A 22786-nucleotide genomic window follows, 5' to 3' on the forward strand; every position below is an offset into this window, starting at 1 on the left:
TTTATGAAACGCACTGTAGTTGTCGTTGATGTCGGAGTTGTTGTCAAGGTGGAAGTCCCCTAAGGTCGAGTGGAGGGCATCTCGAGATAGTTTATGCCATTGTCTTTTTAGACGGCGGGTCGGTGCCATGTTGTGCTTGCTTTTATTGACCAGAATGGTCAATTTAATGAGGGAATGGTCCGTCCATCCCATAGGGAGGGGGGCCTCTGAGGTGAGTTTCTCTAAGTTTGAGAAAACTGGGTCCAGGATGTGACCAGCAAGGTGAGTTGGAGTGGAAATGAAGGAGTCGAGCTGCAGTGCGGAGAGATCTGCAAGGAGCGTTTTGATCATAGGGTCGTTTATAAGATCAAAGTGAAGATTGAGGTCTCCCAAGATCGTAAAGTTAGAGCTTTTAGTTATTAGGGAGGTACTTGTCTCGAGAAGAGCCTCAATGAATTTTGAAGTGGGGCCAGGTGGGCGGTAGATATAGAGACCAGATACAGCGAAGTTAGGATTTATGATAATTTTGAACTGGGCGCTTTCACAGTCTGGAAGGTTCTCTTTAACAAAAGAGCAAGAAAACGTTTTCCTGTAAATTATAGCGATACCGCCACCTCTTCCATCTCTGTTAATTGTCGACATGAGATAGTCGTCTGGCAGCGTAAGGTTGGGAATGGTGGAGGTGCCGTCCCGTAGCCAGGTTTCGCAGAGGAAGAGGATGTCTGGATTGTCGTCCAGAATAAGGGTATTGACCTCAAGGTGGTGTTTGACTAGCGATCTTACGTTGAGGTGATAGATCGTGATGGAGGTAGTTTTCTCCGGTGCTTGGAGCTGCTGAATGGAGTGGGGTGTGGCGGTAGAAAAGCTACAGTTTTGACATTGTAGGCACGTGAGGCCGGGCTTACCTGTGGTATTAGCGCAAGACCGCCCGGGGTTCAGGCTGTGTAGTGGCTCGCTTTCGTAGGAGAGGGTTAGTGACGGAGTTAGGCCAGGGGGACTGGCGAGAGGCGATGACTTGGCGAGGACGGGCGAAGACGGGCTTGCCTTAGGCGCGCCTTCGGCGCGCAAACGGCGCGCCCGCTGCGCCCGTCCGCTGCGCGTACGGTATTGACACATCCCTTATAGGAGGGAGAAGGGGGAGGAAGGGGGGCGTGGCCTCCAAGGGGGCGTGGCCTATCAGCACGCCGGCAATGGCGCCGTGGACGATTTTCGTGAGCCCGCTGACAGCGTGAGGCAGCTGTGCGGTGTGCTTTTTAGGACCGAGTCCCGTGAAGCCAGGTGAGTAGTGCTTAAAAACAACAAGTTATTCAGTGACACAAAATTTTTAAAATCAATTAGCGTCTAGCTCCCGGCTTTTCGCCTCAGGAGGTTCCAAGGTTCTGGCAGGTGTGCGCTATAGGTCAGCGTTTTATACCTGCTCGGAAGGGGGCGTGGCCTCCAAGGGGGCGTGGCCTATCAGCACGCCGGCAATGGCGCCGTGGACGATTTTCTCTCCACACTATTTGGGCCCAGGTCGTAGGAGGAATGGCTTTCCCAACTCAACCTCCCATTTCTCCCTCAGCGTATCCAAGGGCAATAAAGTTTCGGTGTTCATTCTGGTGTACAGACACGTGACCGCTTTGAAAGTTCCTGCAGCCATCATAACATATTGGCAGGCCCGTGTTGTCGCAGGCTCCAACAACCCCTCCCTCCAGTGGGCCTGTATCGCTCTTGTCACTGCTGCGTGCAGCAGGAAGTCCCCTCCTGGTATATCATACCGTTCATGGAGCGCCCGAAAGAGCATCAGGGCTCCGCCCTCAAAGAGGTCCCCCAGGATTTGAATGCCTGCTTCCTCCCAGCCTAACAAGTGCGACCAGTCGCCCCCATGTGGCAGCGCCGTCACCATCCCAAGGGGAATTTCGGGTGCATAGGGATGTCTTGCACCCGCTCTGCGTTGAGATCGGTTCCAGCACAACCTCATGGTGTTCTCCTCTAATGTCAGGTCTCTAAGATTCAGCTTCTGCTGTAATGCAATAAATGAGAGGACGTGGCGTTGGGTACCCCCGTCCCTGGCATGTTCCGGTCCCCTAAATACTCTCGCCACCCCTGTGTGAATATCTGTAGTTGGGCTGCCAAATAATAGAGCTCAAAGTCTGGTACCGCTAGCCCCCCCTCGGCCTTAGGTCTTGTAAGCGTCGTCTGTACTACTCTGCGGCGACCCGTGCCCGGGAAACAACCTTTCCGACGCAGCTTTTACAACTCAGTGCCTTTACAACGCGGTATTTACAACGACAACCATTACAACGCATTGCGCTGGGGGCGCTCTAGGATAGGGAATACGTTTAATTTACTATCCAACACCTTCCCTAGTGTCCACGGGGCCTGGAGTTGGAATAGTAAATTAAACTATTCACTATCCAGCACCCCAAAGCACTATGCGTTGTAAAGGTTTTCGTTGTAAATAGCGCGTTGTAAAGGCATGCGTGGTAAAAGTATGTGTTGTAACGTCATACATCCTCGTGCCCCAAAGGAAGGACACCACAAGTGATCTCAGCTGCTTAAATATGTGGTTAGGGATCCAGACTGGTAGCGTTCTAAAATAATATAAGAATCGTGGAAGCGCTATCATTTTTAAAAGTGCTATGCGACCCGTCACTGATAGCGGGAGGGTGGCCCAAAAAGTCATGCTACCTTTCAAAGCCCGTACACTACGTCCTATAGTACCTTCCAATAGGTCTGCTGCTTCATGGTAAATGTGGACTCCTAGGTATTTCAGGCAAGTCGGCTCCCACCTCAATAACCGTTGCATATCGGGCTGCGTCTCCCCACGTCGTACTGGAAATAAGCACGTCTTAGGTCAATTTACCCTCAGTCCCGACAGTTCTCCGAAGTCAGCTAGCAGTCTTTCAGCTCCGTCAGTGCGCTGTCAGAGTTCTCTAGGAACAGTAGGAGGTCATCCGCATATAGCGAAATATATTGTTGACCGTCTCTACTCCTCAGTCCTCCGTAATGAACCCCCTTCCGTATTTCAGTCGCGAGGGGCTCTACCGCCAATGCGAATAATAGTGGGGATAGGGAGCATCCCTGCCTCGTCCCTCGTTCTACAGGGTATTGCGATGATATCAAGGTGTCCACTCGTACTCTTGCCATTGCAGACGTATACAGCACTTTCGTCCACTGTAGATACCCGTCTCCCAGCCCAAATCGTAGCAGCACCCTGTAAAGGTTCTCCCATTCCAAGCTATCGAAGGCCTTTTCGATATCCACCGATAGCACCACGGGATGTTGCGCCTCCAGGTGGTCCTCCCCCAACAGTCGCACCAAGCGTCGAATATTCGCTGTCGTGTTCCGCGTTGGTATGAACCTTGCCTGATCTTTATGAACTAGCTCAGTCATATGCTGCACCATTCGGGCCGCCAAAAGGCCACTCAATATTTTATAATCATTAGTTAACATTGACAGTGGTCGGTAAGAGGCTGTATTACTGCCCTCCCTCCCTGGTTTCAGTAGTGGTATCACCAATGCTTCGCGCATCGATTGTGGCAACTGGCCCAACTCTCTTGCTTCTCTGTAGACTTCTTGGAGTCTGGGTGCTAACAAGTCGGTATATTTCGCATAGAATTCTATGGGCAGACCGTCCAACCCTGGAGATTTGTTGCGGGCCATGCGCTTAATAGCGCTACGTATTTCCCCTAGTTCTATGTCCTTCCCTAAGTCTTCCGCCTGCTCCCGATCCAGCGTTGGCAGTTGCAAGCCCTCGAGGAATATGTCTACAGCCGGATCTCCCGTCTCTAATCTACTCTTATATAGAGCTTCATAATAGTGTGTGAAGCACTGCAGTATCTCGTTTTGGGTGTACACCGTAGCCCCTTCTTCTGTGTCCAATGCCACAATTGGGGCACTTCGTTTTATGGGATTAGCCAACCATGGTAACAACGTGCCTGCTTTGTCACCCTCGGCATGGGCCCTTACAGTGTACGCTCTATGGTCAAAACTGCGCAAGCGCTCCACCTCCACCGCAACCGCCTCTCTCGCCTCGGTAACCCTCTCCTGTAGCTCCAGGCGACCAGGCCTCAAAAGCTCCGCCTCCCGCAGCGCAGTGTCGGCCTTGTTCAGATCATTCAAGAGCGTCTTCCGCGCTCCTGCACACCTTCCTATGCAGAGCCCCCTGATAACCACCTTAAAAGCATCCCATTCTGTCGCTCGTGTTTCAGCCGTCCCCGCATTTTCCGCAAAATAATGAGTGATTCCTTCTGCCAGCGCAGCTTGGAAAATCGGGTCTTCCAATGTTTCGGGGCGCAGCCTCCAGGTAGGGACACACGAGACTCCGGGCTCCCACTGCAGCGCAAGCAATAAGGGGTTATGATCAGAAACTGTTCTAGTCAAGTATTCAGAGCGCAGTACAGTCGGCAGCACTCCTGGGGAGCACAGGATCACATCCAGTCTCACATGGAGGTCATGCATGCCCGAAAAGTAGGAGTAATCCCGGCTATGTGGGTGCTGTACACGCCAGGCATCGACCAATCCCCAACGCGTCTGCCAGTCTAGTCTCCCCTTAGCTAGCCGATGTATTGGCGAATCATTCAGAGGTGGGTGCGATCTGTCTAATGCAACGTCAGTGATGGAGTTGAAATCACCGCCCAACAACAGAGGGCCCGCAAGAAAGTACGCCAGGGATCCAGATATCTTCGACAGAAAAATCAATTGGTCGACATTAGGTGCATAGACACTATGCAGAGCAATCTCCCTGCCACTAAGCCTTCCCTCAATAGCCACAAACCTACCCTCAGGGTCAATCAACTGTTTAGTCATCTGAAAAGGAACTCCCGCCCTGATCCATATCATCGCTCCCCTGGCATACGCGGAATACGTAGTGTTATATACTTGCCCTCGCCATCTGCGCTGCAAGGCCACCCTTTCAACCCTGGTTAGGTGTGTTTCTTGGAGCAGTGCTATATGGCCCCTCTCCTAATCAAATAGGCGTGGACCCTGTGTCGTCTCGTCATGGTGTGTAGACCTCTCACATTCCAGGTTATGCATCACAGATTATCAAAATCACCCATTCTCCCTCCAGTCCCTGCACATGTCTCTCATCCGTTCTCCATGCAACTTCCGTACAGTGGCATCAATAACAATCCCTCCCAACCCGCTTCCCCAAACACCCCTTGGATCCCTCCCTCCCCAGAACAGGACCTAGCAACCAACTTCTAGTTCCCATCCAAACAATCGCAACAAACAATATGTCTCTAAGCCCAACAGTAGGCACTGCGGGCTCGCCTTAAGGGCAATGAGAGGGGGCCAGCAGCCGATCAGCGGTCCACCACTTCGGTAGTCCCAACGGCCCATGAGCCCTAAAAGGCAGTATCCCTTCCCACTTGTTCCTCCCCACTCTCTGTCAGTCACTCCAACAGCAACTCTCCCCCGCAACATATAGCTAGGAGTTCAGCACAGACTCAAGTACTTAGCTAGTCAGTAGGCCAGTCACAGTTAGCAGCCGTCAAGCATGCCCTCCGCCGTCTCAGGCGTTACCCCCGGCAGCTGGACGCTGCCCATTTCAGAGTGTTCTGATGTAGATTTGGCTTCGTCTCCCTCAGATTCCTCATCCCCTCCCAATGGGTTCATCAGTGCTGCCGACAGTGTGGACACCGCCGTTACTGCTCCCAATCGTTCCGAAGCTACCTGTGAGGGGGAGGGCCTTCTCAGCCCCCGCCATCTGTTTCGGATTTGCCTCGATTGACGCTGTGGTAGTCCCTCTGCAGGTATTCGTAGCTCACCCTCGCCGCCGTCCCTTCCAGTTCTGTAGGTGTCCAGCCAAACGTAGGCATCCTCAGGAGTATCGAAAAACCATGTCTTACTGTCAACGATGACCCTCAGTCTTGCCGGGAAAAGGAGCGAATACTGCAGCCCTTCTGTGTACAGCTCCCTCTTAACAGCCAGAAAGGAAGTCCGGAGGCGCTGGATGTCGTACGTGTAATCAGGAAAAATATTAACCTTACTATTCTCCACCTGGTATGGGCCATTCTTCCGTGCGTTCTGTAGGACCAAGTCCCGGTCACGAAAATGCAATAGGCGGGCCACCACCAGTCTGGGGGGGGGCGGCCCTGTGCAGGCGGGCGGGCCGGCACCCTGTGGGCGCGCTCCAAAATGTAGAAAGCAGAGAAGCCCTCCGGCACCACAACAGTTTTGAGCCAGGACTCAAGGTAACGCACCATGTCCGCTCCTTCAACTTTCTCCGGCAAACCTACTACGCGGATGTTGTTCCTTCGATTGCGGGCTTCTGCATCCTCTGCTCTCTTTTCCAAGGCCTCCACGCGTTCCCGCACATTGTCTAAGGTGGCCTTCAGTGATTGCTGAGTTGGTTCAATAGCCTGGAGAGAACTCTCCACGTCCTTAACTCTATCCGCCAGTTTCCCATGGTCCGCCCTTAGCAATCCCAGTCCTGTGGCCACTTGTGCTATGTCCTGTTGGAGCGCAGCTCGGGAGTCCGAGATTGCCAGTAGGATTTTATCTAACTGTTGCTGAATATGTGGATCTCGCGCCTGTCCGGCCTCTCCTTGCACCTCCTTCTCCGTCATCTCTTCGTCCTGTGGCAGCTGGGTCCCACCCTTCACTCCTTTTGGTTTACCCATCCTCGAGCAGCTGAGCAGCTGAGCAGCAGCCTGGGTTCCCGTCTTCCTTGTAGTGGATGTCAAGGGGGCGAGCAGCAGGCAGTCGCCCTTCGTGCTCCCTCTCACAGAGCACCGTATATTTGCTCCGAGCTAAGTTAGTCATGAGTGTGCAACCCCTTTCTCCGGGTATAGTCCAGGCACAGGTCGGCTCACCGTGCGGCGGCCCTCTCGGTCCCAGGCAGCAGGCCTCCAGTACCTCCGCCGTCAACCGGCGGATCTACACAAAGTAGAGGGCAGATCGGTCTCCCTGGTTCCAGATTCGGGAAGTCGTCACCCCTATTCGCTCCCCAGGGCAACTCTCCGCAGCAGGGGGAGTTCCTGTTTCTCCGTGTAAGGGGTGAGTTAGGTGCTAAGGGTTTCTCCCAGCCTCCTTCTATGTACCGCACAGGCGCCGAGTCCTCATTCACCACCCCTCGATGCCTATTCCGGGCATCGGTGTCAGTCTGAGCGCTCCAGCAAACAGTCGCCTCTTCCTCGCCTCACGGGGCAGACGTTGCCCACCCTGCGTGACCTCTCGGTCTCGGAGGCCGCCCTCGCAGCCCCCGGCTGCCTCGATGACAGGCTGCTCTCCTCCACAAGAGCTCTCCTATCCTCCTCAGAGGCCACAGATTCTAGACCACCGACGCGCCTGGGTGGTCCCACTCAGCCTACTCCCCCAGCTGCTGTGCACCCCCGAGAATGCTCGCGCTGCGCCAGGGACTCCAATCCTCAGCGCCCCCTCCAGGCACCGTCTGCTCTGCCACTGGATCCCACGTCCCCAGCTCGCTCTCGGCGAGGGGAGAAAAGGGGGGGGGGGGGAGTCACCACCAAAGAAACTCCAGAGGCTGTAGTTCAGGTAGAAGTCTTTATGGTCACCCCCAATAGCCACTCCGCCAATCTCGTCGTGAGCGCACCATGTTCCACACTCAGGGCCTCACCCCCGTGCTCATCAGGGTGGGTGACCAGCTTTTGTGACATCAGTATGGGTGTGGGATCATCGCAGCGTAGCCCCCAGGGCTGGTAGGCAAGATTCATTGCGGGGTCTCCCCTCAAGCGCCGCTATCGAACTCACTGTGCTCCGGTGGGGGGGGGGGGGGGGGGGGGGGGGGGGGATGGGCGCCACAGATGCCCACCCCGTCCCGCAGCTCTCTGCTCTCCCGGCGCTGCAGGGGTGCGCACGCCGAGGCTCCCCGGGCTCCGTCACCTCACCCTCACAAGGCAGCTCTGCTGTGCGTCTCCCCTGCCCCATCCATCACCTCCAGACCGTGAGCCACTGCAGCCGATCTCCACCGGGCCGGCGTCCGGCACGGGCACTCTGCGGTCGCGATCACTCCACCTTCTGTGATCCAGCTCAGGCGTCCACTACAAGCTCCGTACCGGGCTCAATGACTCCCAGCCCGCCGGCCCAGGTCCGCCGCCGCACAATTCGTCGGGCAGTCCGTTCCTCAAGCCGCTCCTGCAGGAGCGTGATATCTCCGCTGCCCGCTCAGTCCTCTGCAGCCGATCAGCGCCGGGGGAATCCTCTCCTAGTTTGCGGCCGCCATTTTGCGTGGTGTATCACAGCTCCTCGGCTCGCCGTCGATCAGCTCCCTGCGCCCCGTTGGTGCTGCGCGGGACTCGATCCAGCAGCCCAGGTGCGGGAAAGTCCTCACTCGATCCCCCTGAGAGAGTGGGGAGCTTCGGGTGTCAGGTAAGCAGGATAATTAGTAGCTCAGGCACGGAGCCCTTCAGTTAGGCGGCCTCCATTGTCGGCCGCTAGCCACGCCCCCTACATTCTATACTATGTTGATTAATATTTTCCTCACCACACAATTATGAGGAAATGATTTCACGAGGGGTATACAAAATGTTGTTTCTCCACCTCGCTCCATCACCCCCTTCCCACAGGAGGATGGCATAAAAAGGGGGTAGTCGCCCCACATAAGGTGCCCATTGGCCTTAACAGATACTCCCCTAAAACGCATCCTAAAGTTAGTTTTTAGGTGGCTCCTCAGACCTAGAAACTAGATCTGCAATCACCTAAGAAGATGACCCTGCTGAGAAGACTGAAGGCGACGACTGCCTTGGTCCCAGCCCTACCGGCCTGCCTCCGGTCTCTGCGAACCTGCGACCTGTCTTGCTGCCAATGACCTCTTACAACCCTGTGAGGACTATTGCCTTCAAAAAAGACTCCAATCTCTAGTGGACAGCGGACCTGTCCAAGACCAGCTCCAAGGACTACGGATCCAGGTGGGTCCTTGTCTCATGCCCACTATGCACCCGACGCCCACGACCCATGTTTGAGGGCCTCACCAGTGTAGTAAAATCTCCCCAATGATCTTGACCTTGTGTCCAGCATTGCCGGACCGATGCTGACCTCCATGACACCACCTGCAGTGTGAATCCAGAAACTCTACCAGACCATGACCAGCTCAGGTAAGAAGACTCTGACGTCGAAAGGCACCCCTGCACCTGAAGGCCCTGGTCCTTGGTGAGCTGAACCGATGGTGCCCCTATGACCCCCTGCATCTCTAATTACCTCTGCTATCGTTGATCTTCCTCCTGCAACCTCTGGTGCTACGCCTGCATCCTCTTTGCCGAAAGGAGAATCATCATTGAAAAGCATTGGACGCCTGATGTCGAAATTGCACCCAACCGCCCCTGTGTCGCTGGTCATGTATGTTTGGTGCTGCTTTGTGGCCCACCTGTACTTGACCTAACCGCCAAAGCTTGGCCCCTGCAACCGATCTACTTACCTGCAAGCAGTGTGGCTCTAGGCACTCCTGTCTTTATTGGAAAGCATTGAGACGATCTCTGATTTTGACCTCTGCACCCGGCTGCCCCAGTGCCGCTGGAGGTGCAGTTTTGGTACTCACCTGACCCCTGTCCCTTGCTGACATTTGGCTCCGAAGACTGGGATGTTAAGTGTATTACTTACTTGTATAACTGTGATATTGTTTTCATCATAGGATAATATTGGACTTTGTTGAAAAGTTTCTAAGCGTCGATTTTTCTAAGTCAAAAGTATTTTTAATGTAAAAAGTACGTATCTTATTAAGAAGGCCTTAGTCCTAAAATAACATACAAAAAAGCATCTTTTTCTAAAATTGATCTTGTTCCCCTTCTTGAGTTGTGTCTCCATTATTTATCACTGTTGTGCAATACATGTCTTACACTCCTTGTGTTAGGCCTAAGGCTGCTCGCCCACACTACCATTAATAGAGCACTTTGGGTTTTACATTGAGACCTCTTCACTTCTGGGGAACCCCTGGACTCTGAACGGTAGTACCACCTAGTGGCAATATCAAATACAGCGCCAGCTTCCTACACTTGGTAATGCCCTTTTGTCAGAAGCAAACACGGTTCATGCTGTGTGCTGTGACCTAGGCCTGTCTCATGGACCACAGTCTGCTTAGACCGAGAGGAATGCCCAAAGCGTTACCCTCAGGAGAATTAAGTAGCACAAGCACGCTGATGGTAGCATGTCATGTTTTTAGTAACGAGCAGAGTGGACAGGTCTGTCTGCCAGTGTCATCAGAGTGGGGCCTCCTAGCCCACTAGAGTAAAGTTCTGGTGCGGTGTACTTAATTCAAACCTTGGCCTGCATTGGATTGTGTGAAGTGCAAGGAAGTATGCTTATTTGAGAGATGGTACAGTGCAGGTGAAATAGTGTAAGTGATTGTAGGTGCATGCACGGAAGTACGTGTGCCTGAGAGATGGTACAGTGCAGGAGACATAGCACGAACAGTTGTGCTACTGTGTGCATTCGCCTGGGGGAATGGACATCGCATAGGAGATAGCATGTGATGGTGAATAAGCGCGCTAGGATGGATGTATGACCTGGAAGAGAAACAGTACATTGGGTGCATCTGAATGCTTGTGTACACAGGAGTATGTGTGAGCCTGTGAAGAGCCCAATATAAAGAAGACACTGGGCTCCATTTTGGGAGACACAGGCCTTGTTGGAGGAGCAGAGAGCTGTGAAGGCTTCTGCTGCTTTTCTGAGATTTGGGTCCCACACATGGGAAGAAGAAGAAAGATTCATTCTCTGTGTTGCACTTAAATCGGTGCTCTCACTGGTCAATGGTGCCTGGGCACATCTGAGGAAGGAGATGGAGTGGATAGGAGAATCATAAAGAGTAAAGCTGGTGCCTTTTGCTAAACTTTTGAGGCACGTATCACTGAGGCTGACATCCAGGTGTGAACCTCTCATCAATCCTGTGGCCTGTGGCTGGGGCTATCAAGACTGAGATTGTCCTACAGTGATAGACTGCTCTCTAGTGGAAGAGCACAACAAAGGAGTGGACATTTCAAATTGAGCAACTCCCAGAACACAAACATCCCAAGTTAGTGACACTAAATTAAAAGTGTGCCTGGAAATGGATTATAAAAAGGGGGGGGGGCTTGAAACTCACAGGTTGTAAAATTGAAGCTGTGAATCAGCACGGAGAAGCTCAGCACAAGCTCTGCCTGCTGTGACCAGGACTGGGGACTACAGATCTGCCAGTCTACCATTCTGAGAGAGGGGACAGCAACCAGGAGGATCAAGAACGCTCACCGTGAGCCTGTAGCATTACCTTCTGTCTGAGATCGCTTGGAGGGAGTGAGGTCCCGTTGGCTGGATCCCAAGAGCGGACTGTGAGATTCTGGTCCAATAGGACTGCAGCTCCAATCGGGCTGTTGGCTTATGTGCTAAAGTGTGCAACCCCCTTACTGGGTGGGGGTTGTGGTGAAGAATAAGGTTTACCGCCCTTCTTGCTGTGCTGTGAGAGACGAAGGACTGTTGGCCGACACAGCGCAATGACCCGTAGGTGGGCAACTGCAACCCCAACAGGGGGCTGCCTGCAACCCCCATGTGCCACCTGGGGGCTAAGGTGAAGAGAGAGGGTCATTGACATGTATTTGCTGCAGTGAGTCTACCTTTGTGTCAAGAGGAAGGAGCGTTGCAGAAGGAAGGCCATCGCCCTACCCCCATGTGCAGCGGAGTAGACTCCTTGTGTTGCGAACTGTGGAGAGTGAGAGCAACGACTTCAACTCCTCTGTTGGGGAGTATCAGCAATCAGCCCCTGGACTCCCGAACAGCGTTTCCAAATCGGAGAATCAGCAGCCGTCATGACCACAGCTTCCCTCTGTCTGATGGCTGAAAGGAGCCCAGGGACTCTCAACCTTCACTCCATGAGAGTGGGTAAGACTGTCGAACAGTTTGCTGGGCCCTGGGGAACTTGACATGGATCAATGCACTCCAGCGCAGGGACTTGGGGATCTTGCTAAAGAGCCCCGTAGAACTTCTGAGACTTGAACGCATTAGCGGACCTAACAGTCAGCCTCAAACGTGGAAGTGGGACTGGAAAGCAGACTCGGTTTTATCACTTTTGGGCTGGCCTAAAGAAGGTTGTTTGTAGTGTGTTGTATTCTATTTTTTTTTTAAATATATTTTTATTGCAGAGTTATAAACCACAGGATACAATCAATCCGCCAGTTCACTCGTGATATCCCCCCATCCATTAAGAAATCCAAATCGTACACAGCCATTCAGCCCGCATCCCGGAGGCCGGGCGGCATATTACTTCGTTCAATAGGAAAACATCACGGTGCACGTCCCACAGGGACCATGGTGAAATATCGTTTTGCGTATCTGCTTTTACCCCCCCACCCACAACATCACTCCCGTCAGCCATCCCAGTGAGAACCAGCGGTATCGCCCTTGTCGGGACCTGCCCTAGGCTCTATGAGTCGTCACACCTGGCCACCCTCCCCAGCCATTCCATGCTCCACACAACACCCACCATCCTAGTAGGTCCAAGGTGCCCTATTGGGCCTCCATCTAGCGGCTTCCGGCCCACCCCAAACTCCCATTAACCAACCCCCCCAAAGCCCCCCTCCCCTGGCAACTGCTAAGGTGTATGCCCCGTCCTGTCGAATTGGATGGATCCATTACAGTGCGTGGTGCAATACTTTTGTGTTCGCCCCGCGGTGTCCACCGGCCTAGTTTTCACCATCCTCATCCTCTACCAAAGAATCACGCAACGCTTGTACCACTAACTCCCATGCACGCGCCGCATCCAGTACCTTCTCGTTCCCCATCTTAACAGCCTGCTTCATCCGGAGCACACTCTCGCAGTCAGACCACCGCAGCAATTCATTCTTCCATCTACGAAGTGAGGGTCCCCCCCTGGACTTCCAATGCCACGATATTTCCCTCTGCGCCAGTATTAGACCCAGGTCAATGAATTTGCTTGTCACCTTGGTGTGTTTAGTATGCGGGAACCAGAGCAGCAAGCACGCCGCCATATCGAATTCCACCTCCCTGTCAGTTACTTCGTTCAGGAGTTCCCCTACTTCCGCCCAGTAGGTCCCCAGTTGCGAGCACCCCCAGAACAAATGGTCCATGTCCGCGCCCAAAGATGAACACCGTGGGCATCGGGCCTCCGGCACCTGGAAGTACCGCTGTAATTTCTCAGGAGTTAAATAGGCCCTATGAAGCACATAGAAATGCACTTGCTGAAAGCGCGTGTTTCTCGTGCCCTTCCACGTGCGCCGCAGGATATGGCCCCACGCCGTGTCCGGTATAGGCCGGCCCACGCTCTCCTCCCATTTAGCCTTGAGCCCTTGGAGCGGTTCCAGTCCCTCATTCAGCATCCTATTATGGAGGCACGTCACAGCTTTGAACGTACCTGCCGCCATCACCACATATTGGCACGCCATGGTCGTTGTTGGTTCCATGAGCCCCCCTTTCCAGTGCTTCTGTATGGCAGCCACCACCGCCGCGTTTAGGAGGAACCCCCCATCAGGCAGCCCAAACTGGTCCCGGAGCGCTTCGAACGGCGCCAAAGCCCCGTCTACGTATAGGTCGCCTACCACCTGCAGTCCCGCCTCTTCCCAATCCAACAACGGGGACCAATCACCCCCGTGCGGCAAAGCCGTCAGCATTCCGATCGGAATCTCCGGTGCATAAGGCCGCGACGCCTTCGCTCTCCGAAGGCTCCTCTGCCAGCACAGCCGGAGCGTCCGCTCCTCCATGGAGAGGGCCCGCAACTCTAGCCTCTGTTGCATGATGATGTAAGACAGCACGTGGCGCTGTATCCCCCGATCTCGGTCCTCCTCTGGACCCCGAAACACCCTAGCTACGTTCTGAGTAAGGACCTGTAGCTGCGCCGCAAGGTAGTACAGCTCGAAGTCTGGCACAGCCATGCCCCCTTCTAGCTTGGGGCGAAGTAGCGTGCTCAGGGCCACTCTACGGCGGCCATGCCCCCATAGGAAGCCAATAATCATTGACCGCAGGTCTCTAAAGACTCCTTGGGGAATCCAAACAGGCAGCGTTCGAAAATAATAGAGGAAGCGGGGGAGCGCCACCATTTTCAAAAGTGCAATCCTACCCAGAACCGTCAGCGGGAGGGTCGACCAGAAAGACATGCTGCCCCTCAGTGCCCGGACACAGCGACCAATGTTGCCCTCCAGTAAATCCGCTGTCGCGTGGTAGATGCGAACACCTAGATAGGTGAAGCAAGAGGGTTCCCATATCACGCCCAAATCGCTGTCAGGGAGCGGTGAGCCCGCTCGCAGCGGGAACACACAAGTCTTTGCCCAATTGACCTTAAGGCCCGATAGCCGGCCAAACTCAGACAACAGATCCATCGCTCCGACCAATGCCCCCGAGGTGTCAGCTAGGTATAGGAGCAAGTCATCCGCATATAGCGATATATAATGCCAGTGCCCGCCGCTGGCTACCCCATGTACTTGTCACCTGACCTCGCATGGACCGCCAAGGGTTCCATCGCTAGAGCAAACAATAGGGGGGAGAGAGAACATCCCTGTCGTGTGCCCCTGCCCACCGGGTACGCCGCAGATACCAGACCACCCAACCGCACTCTCGCCGTTGCCGAGGTATATAAGACCCTCGTCCACCTGCGGAACCCTTCGCCCATGCCAAACCTCTCTAATACTCCATCCAGGAAAGACCATTCCAAACTATCAAAAGCCTTCTCGATGTCCACGGACAGGACCGCCGGAGCTCCCTCTCCGTCCAAGATGGCGTCCATTATTCCCGTCAGGCGGCGAATATTCAGCGCCGTGCTCCTCGTGGGGATAAACCCGGCCTGGTCCCTGTGAACCAGGCCCGTCATATGTGGGGCTAACCTGGTGGCTAGGATTCGGCTCAGAATCTTATAGTCTACCGTCAGCATGGACAGCGGGCGATAAGACCTCACATCCGCGGCATCCCGCCAGGCTTTAGGAGCGGCACAATCAAGGCCTCCCGCATGGACCCGGGTAACGCCCCAGCCTCAAAGGCTTCCGTATACACCACTAGCAGCCTGGGAGCCAAGCTGTCCACATACCGTTGATAAAATTCAATCGGCAGTCCGTCCACCCCGGGCGTCTTGTTGCGGGCCATATGTTTGATGGCCACCCGTATTTCTGTGAGCGTGATCGGGCTACCCAGCTCCTTCGCGTCCTCCTCGTCCAGGACCGGAAGCTGCCTCTCCCCCAGATATTCAGCAATGTCCTGAACCCCCACTCCCAGCTGACTCTGGTACAATTCCTCATAATACCCCCTAAAACGTTCCAATACCGCTGCCTGGGAGTACACCATTTCCCCCTGCGCATTATTAATGCTGAGGATCGGGCAGCCCCTAAGTTCCGGGTTAGCTAGTCTGGCCAAGAGGGTACCCACCTTGTCCCTTTCTGCATGTGCCCTGATGATATACTGCCTGTAGTCATAACACCTTAAACGTTCCACCTCGGTGGCAACCACTTCCTTCGCTTCCAATAACTGGGCCTGTAGATCCGGCCTAGCCGGCCTACGACGCTCCAAGTCCCTCAAAGTTTCTTCCGCTTTCATGAGGTCGTTCAACACAGTCGCGCGAGCATTCGAGAACCTACCCAAACACACCCCTCTCACCACCACTTTCATTGCATCCCATTCAAAGGACCTGCTCGTGGCCGTGCCCTCATTCACTCCGAAATAGCTATCAATTCCTTGCCGAACCGCGTCACTGAACACAGAATCCTCAAGCGTTTCCGGCCGAAGCCGCCATGTTGGTATCACTGAGCGCTCTCTCTGCCACTGAATGTGTACCAATAGGGGGTTATGATCAGAGATAGTCCTAGCCAGGTACTCTGCATGGGAAATCAATGGGGCTAGGGAACCACCGCAGAGCACCGAATCAATCCTGACATGCAGATCATGGAGGGCAGAGTAAAAGGAATAATCCCTGGCTCCCCTGTGCCGCTCCCTCCAGACATCCAGCAACCCCCATCTATCCTGCCAATCTTTCCTATGCGCGGCCAGCCTGCGCACCGGGGAGTCCACCAGGGGGGGATGGGACCTATCTAGAGCCACATCCGTGATCGAATTAAAGTCCCCCCCTAACACTATTGGGCCCGCCAGGAAAGAGGCCAAGGTCCCCGAGAGGCTATCAAAGTATCGAGCTTGTTCTGTGTTCGGTGCATATATACAGCAGAGAACCACATCCCTTCCATACAACCTCCCCTCCACCGCCACATACCGGCCATCCGGATCCACTACTTGATTCAGCACTTGAAAGGGTATCCCCGCCCTCACCCAGATCAGCACCCCCCTGGCATAGGCTGAATAAGTGGTGCCAAACACCTGGCCCCGCCATCTTTTCTGCAAGGCAGTGCACTCTTTTTTGGTGAGATGAGTCTCCTGGAGCATAGCAATCTGAACCCCCCTACGTACTAGATATGCATGGACTTTGTGACGTTTCACCATAGTTCGTAGCCCCCGGACATTCCACGTCAGGCATTTCAAATTAGGTAATGTCCCTATTCCAACTTCGCACAGTCCGAATCAGAGAACAAAGGATCATTGCCCCCCCAATGCAGTTGCCCCCCCGAACACACCCAAAACAGAAAAACTTCCCAAACCCCACTCCCCAGGACAGAGCATACGAACCCAATGGCCGCCCCCATCCAAACCTTGAACCAACTTCTCGCACTCTTACCCTGTGGTCTCCACCACAGTCGGCCTTAAGGGCCCAAGGGGGGTGAGTCACCGCCGACCCCAGCAAGCGGAGCCCGCGCCCCGCACCATCATCCCCTCTGATGCACACAACTCCCCCACCCGGCATCCCGTCCCCCATCATCAGGATACCACCCTACCATGAAGTCTAGATATAGTCCCAATTCAACCTCAGCCGCAAAAAATACCATCCGATGTCTGTGGGGTCACTATCGGTCCCTTCGAACTTTCCGCTTCTGAGAGTTCCTCTCCCGTCCTGCTGCCTTCCCCTCCCGAGTCCGTCTCTGCCCGTTCACTGTTCTGTTGCGACCCTGTAATGGCCGCCGTCGCTGCGAGCGCATCCCTCTTCTCCGCCGCCATTTGAGCCTCCCGTTTCTCCCGCTGGCGCCTGTTGCGGGATCTGATGCGTTGTGATTGCCTCACCCGGGGCTGCTTGGGTTGGTCTCGCCTACTTTTATGCGATCTGTCTGTCCCCGCTCTATACGATTCCAGCCATTGCCAAACTTCATCCGGGGTCTGAAAAAAGTGCGTGGAGCCATCCATAATGATCCGCAGCTTAGCCGGGTAGAGCAAGGAGTACTGGATGCCTTCCTCCCTGAGCTCCTTTTTCACCGCTAGGAACGATGCCCTGTTCTTCTGGACCGTTTGAGTGTAGTCCGGGAAGATCGTAACCTTACTGTTCTCCACCTCATATGGGCCCGACATCCTGGCCCGCTGGATAAGAAGGTCCCGGTCCTTGTAGTGGAGGAGCCGCACCACCATCGGTCGGGGGGGCGGCCAAGTCCTGGCGGGCGTGCAGGTACCCGGTGAGCTCGCTCCAGAGTGAAAAAGGGAGTAAGCCCCTCCGGCGCTACCACAGTGCGGAACCAGTTCTCCATATAGGCCACCGCATCCTCTCCCTCAATCCGTTCCGGCAGGCCTACGACCCGCACGTTGTTCCGTCTATTGCGGCCTTCGGCATCCTCCGCCCTCCGCTCCAGCGTGTCCAGTCGGGCCAAGATGTCCGTGATTCTGTGCTCCGCGGTCACCACTGATGGCTTCAGGTCCAGCAACAGTTGGTCATGGTCCTTGACCCTGTCCGCCAGCTTCGCGTGATCCGCGCGCAGCAGCCCCAGGCCCGTGGCCACCTGGGCAATGTCTTGGTGAAATGCTTCTTTAGTTGAGGTAATCGCCTCAAGTATGGCATCCAGACGCCGGTTCAGCCGCTGTTCTTGATCAAGCTCCGGGGAAGGGCTCTCGCTCAGCTGAGTAGATGTCGCCAAGTCCCCCTCAGGGCGTCCTTCGGCCATCGGCCCTCCGATCGCCGCCATTACAGGGTGCTGCGTCACAGGTCCAGGAACCCGTTTTGCGTTGGCGCCCGTAGTTCCGTGCCAGTCTCCGGGCACCGGGCAGTGCAATGTCCCTTCCAACGCTCTCAGGAGCAACGGCCAGTTAGACTAGCTCCGTTCCGTCGCCCCCCTCGGCGGCCTGAGGGGGGTAAGATGGGTCCTGTGGCGGTAGCCAACGAAGGTCCCCAAGCTTCTGGGTGAATCCGGCCAACGTCCCCTGGTCTCAGGACACAGCACCGCCTATCCTAGTGCCCCGAGCAGCCGATTACAGGATCTCTTGCCAATCGGCGACAACTTGGCACAGGGCTGAAGTTCGGAGCCGTCCGACCTCCTCGCCGCCATTTTCTTCGCGCCCTCGGCAACACCTCGGCCGCCTCTTCAACTCGGTCTTCCCGGGGCCAGCAGTCCCCCAGCGACTCTCCAATTGTGCCCAGCTGTCCCCTTACACTTCAGAGGGCAGGAGCATCGTCTTCGGGTCGCCTAGAGTTCCGAAAACAGGAGAATTAGCGGGATTCCGCGCGGAGCTGCGAGCTCACGCCGCCATCCCGATCGGCGTCCAAGCCACGCCCCCTAGTGTGTTGTATTCTACTTTGTGTTTGTAAATACTTCTTTTTACATAAAAATAAGTCTTTGACTAGGCATTCCTTTATTGGGGTTGCTGAATGTATTTTGAGTTGTGAGTCTGTGCACCAAGCTCCTCCCCGAGAAGCCTTGAACTGCTCGACTCGCACTACCGCTGAAGCTAAAGAGGTACTTGGCCCAGTTGCTTGCAACCCATAGTAGGCCGGGCACTGACAAATCAGGAATAAAAGACCTCAACCACCATGGTTGAGACCCAATAATTCCTGCTTGTCCCGTAGCCCTTTGAACAGGGCTTTGACACTGAGCTTCTTAAAAGTATAACTGTTTGCAATGGCAATGCTGAAATGTTTGCTGACATGCATTCTTGCTTGGACACGCCCCAAAATTGCAGTCTATTAAACAAAAAACAAGTGTGTTTTGTCTAGTGCACATCTTGAATGCATGTATTTGAAGGCTCTCTCAAATGTAATAATTAATATTTGCCTAGGATCACACAATTTTGTCAAGCAAAAAAGCCAGGATTTCTTGTATTACACGGTGACATTTGGCCAGTAGATGGGTATCTGCGTCTCTCATCTGTTTTACATCACAGCTTTGTTTTTACTTATTGGTACATAAGGTGACAGTTTGAGAGGCAGCAGCTGCAATAAAGCTCAGCTCGCTTTGGGCTCAAAAGGACCTTGATCTTACAGTTGAGGGGAGTGGGTTTAGGAGCTCTTGTTTGGAGATGTTGAATGCAGGGCTACTAAGTACCAAGGCAATCAAGACTTGCTTCACCTCATACCTCTTTTTTCCACTATCCTACTGTTCCTGTCACTTTATCTCACTCTTGCAGGTTCACTTCGATCCTTGCTTTCTCTCTTTGTCAATGCTTTCCTTATGATAGAAAATAAGGGGTCAATTAGGATGGTGGACGGATCGCCACCGCCATGCAGGCGGTGGCGATCCGTCCGCCACCTATTTTCACCCCGCCATATTACAACGGCGGGGGCGACCGTGGCGGACGGGAAGACAGTCCGCCGCTTTTCAGAAAAGCTCTAATATGGTGGCGGTGTCTATCAGACACCGCCAGCCATATTAGGATGTGCTGGGGGCTATGCATTTCTGTAGCGGCAATGCCGCCACGAAAAGGCAGATGGTCCTTGCTTTGGGGGCCCGTTGCGGGCCGCCAGGGTGAAGGGGGCGTGGGGGGTGTACATGGGGGGTACCTATGGTACCCCTCCCCCTCTGCGTTTCAAAATACAACATGGCAGGCACCGCATGGTGCCTGTCATGTTGTGCTTTGAAACGCACAACATGCTTTTTTAACACTGCGGCGGGAGGTGCTTTCAGCACTGCCCGCCGCAATGTTAAAAATGCGGAATGCACCCGCCACTGTGGCAGGAGCATCCTAATTCCACGGACGGGACCGCCGCACCTGTGGCGGACGGTCCCGTCCTCAGACAGGATGGCGGACGGACTTTGTCCGCCATCCTAATGGAAGTTTAGCTCCCAAAACTGAGTGCTGGTGCCAACCACTGACAACAAACTACACAAATTAAGCACTGTGTTGGTATTATGACAGGACAGTGGTGTGTTTGGCGAGGACAAATGAAGTGAGCTGCAGACATTGGAGCAACAGTCAAAAGAGAGTGTTGCTAAAAGGGTCAAAAAAAGTGCATACATTTTTAGTTGTTCCATAGTAAAATACACAGAATTACCTGCCATTTTTGTAGCACTGTACCTGTAGGTATTTTTAATTCTATTATCCATTTAACCTCCAGAAAGAGGAATAGTTGTGTTGGCCTTTTCCAGAATGAAGGCTTGAGGTTATATCGATACACCCAGCAGACAGCACACTAATCACTCTGCTGTCTTAACTTTAAACTACTGTCCGTAAACACTTTTTTGTTTGAAGGGCCTTTATTTTTTTCGTGAAAGGATTTCAGGATCAAACATTTGATCTCTTTGACAAATCATCAGGCCCGGCTCCAGGAATTTTTATTTGGGTGGGCCAAGGGGGCATTTGGGTGTGCCACTGCGGGCTCGATTTGTCGCGTAAATGTCTAGACAGGCCTGCTTCAGGGCCCTCCTTTATCTATTCTTAGTCTTACCAGGTCCCAGTAAAACGCACTCTTTTCCAATTCTCTTTCTGAATATTATCACTCTCAAAATTTGTTTTTTCCATGTAATGCTCCTTTGATGGGAAGAGGAGGTTTCTGAGGTGGGAGTATCAGGCAAGTGACACTATTCGGGCTCCCTCTGTGCGAGTCTTCAGGAAGAATCCCTCTTCATTACTACCTCCACCTGACCTTGGACTCTGCAACGCACTCCCTTACAGGCTTGATTATCCACTACTCCTCTCCAGTGCAGATTATCTCACAGCTGACCTTGGACCCAAGCCCCATTTCAGTCACCATCGGGCTCCACTTTCATTTTTCCTGGTAAAAACATTAGTAAAATCACCTTCAAACTTAAAACATTGAATATAGCAGTAAATATAATTAGCACACACTTCCACAGTTGCCCTAATGACCCGACTGCTAATTAAATAAACAAAAACAGAAAGGCCATGACAGGGCCGGCTTTAGGGATGATACGAAAGTCTTTTTTGGTGCTGCACCAATAACCTCTTTCTCCGTAAATACCTTTACTACCACCTTCCAACAGTGCCCCTCATCCCTCCATGGCCCCCCTACTCGGAACCCATCACATCGCCTTTTGCCGTGTGGAAATGAAGGGGAGAAAAAATAAACAAAGCCTTGTTAACATGTAAATGGCATTTTAAAGACCTTTGAAGTACTCGGTCCGGCTGCGATATTTTCAAAAACTGTCTGCGTGTGTGTGCCTGGGAAGCTGTCTCAGCCCGGGCACACGCACACACAGACAGCCCTTTGAGCCCAATGCTGTTGCGCGTCTGCCTTCAAGACCTCACTGCGAGGGCCAAGGCTCATGTTTGGGTGGGCCTGGCCCACCTGGCCCACCCACTAGAACCGGGCCTGCAAATCATAATACTTTCTGCGGTGTCCTCATCTGACAAAGGTCAAAGTTTGCACTGCAGTGGCACTAATATCCAGCTAACACGTTGCAAAGAGCATCTACTGACAAAGCCTGTGAATTATGCGGCAAATCTACAAGACACAGGTAAGGCATGGGAATGTTCTTTTCATCTAGATTTGTGAACAGGGATTGGTAGAGCAAATAGGAGGCCTCTCCTGGCCTCCATGAATGGGAGTGTGGGCATCTAGTGCATGGGAGAGGGTGCACGATGCATAACTTCCTTGATAGTCCCCACAAATTCCCCTTCGGCGAGTGTGAACTCTGCTGCTCTGAAGCAGAATCTCCCATAGTGACGCCTCCCTGTCATGCTTGTAATGCCCTAACGATGGGGACGGGAAGGAGCACAACATGCTGTGCCTGCTGGGTTTGCATATTGTCATTCTGTATGTGACAATGGGCCGGCCAACAGACTGTAATAGATTGGAGAGTGGCTGCTGCAGCTTCTCATGTTCAGATGATCAGTGCAAGCAGGCCTAAACATTGATGAAAGTAGGGGGAAAAGTCCCAAATCTGGTTTCCGTCACAGGGCCTTGGGCACTGGCCGAATGCCTGCCGTCCGAAGCCGGATCTGCCATCAAAACAAATCAATACACTAGGTGATGCCATTTCCATGTTATTGTTTCTGCACTGTATAGTTTTACCAGTTAAATTACATGTTTGTAAATGTAATGGTCATTTCAATTGACAATTTGTTTTTTTTTCTCCATATTTATATAGTGCGAGCTCGACCAGAAGGTAATGTGCTGTCTGTAATGGCAATGCACTATCACACCATGGATACTTCACTCTATAGCCCTCCTCTCTACTCCACTCTATGCCCCTCTGCTCTACTTCACAACACTTAGTCCACGCCCCTCCACTCTACAACACTGTACTTCACCTCACTCTATGCCTCTATGCACCTCTGCTCTACAACACTTTACCCCACTCCCTCTTCGCCATCCCATGGCACCCTACTCCACTCTATGCCTACTCACTCTATGTACGACACTGTGCCACCCCACTCTACAACACAGTACCACTCCACGACACTCTGCTCCACTTTAAGACCCTCCACTCTACACCACAACACTTTCATCCCTTTTACACAAAGTGCTCGAACACCACGTCCTATAAAGGCCACACAATATAAAAATAAATAGGTAGGGCTTCTGAGTCCTTTGCCACTGTGCTTGCCACTCAAGCACTACCTTGCGTCACGGTCAGTCACGGTCCTTCGACTCCTCCGGCCGAGAATCAAATTTCAACTAAATAGAAGAGCACGTATAATG

The sequence above is a fragment of the Lissotriton vulgaris genome, chromosome 9 (assembly GCF_964263255.1).
Source record: "Lissotriton vulgaris chromosome 9, aLisVul1.2, whole genome shotgun sequence".
Lineage (NCBI taxonomy): Eukaryota > Metazoa > Chordata > Amphibia > Caudata > Salamandridae > Lissotriton > Lissotriton vulgaris.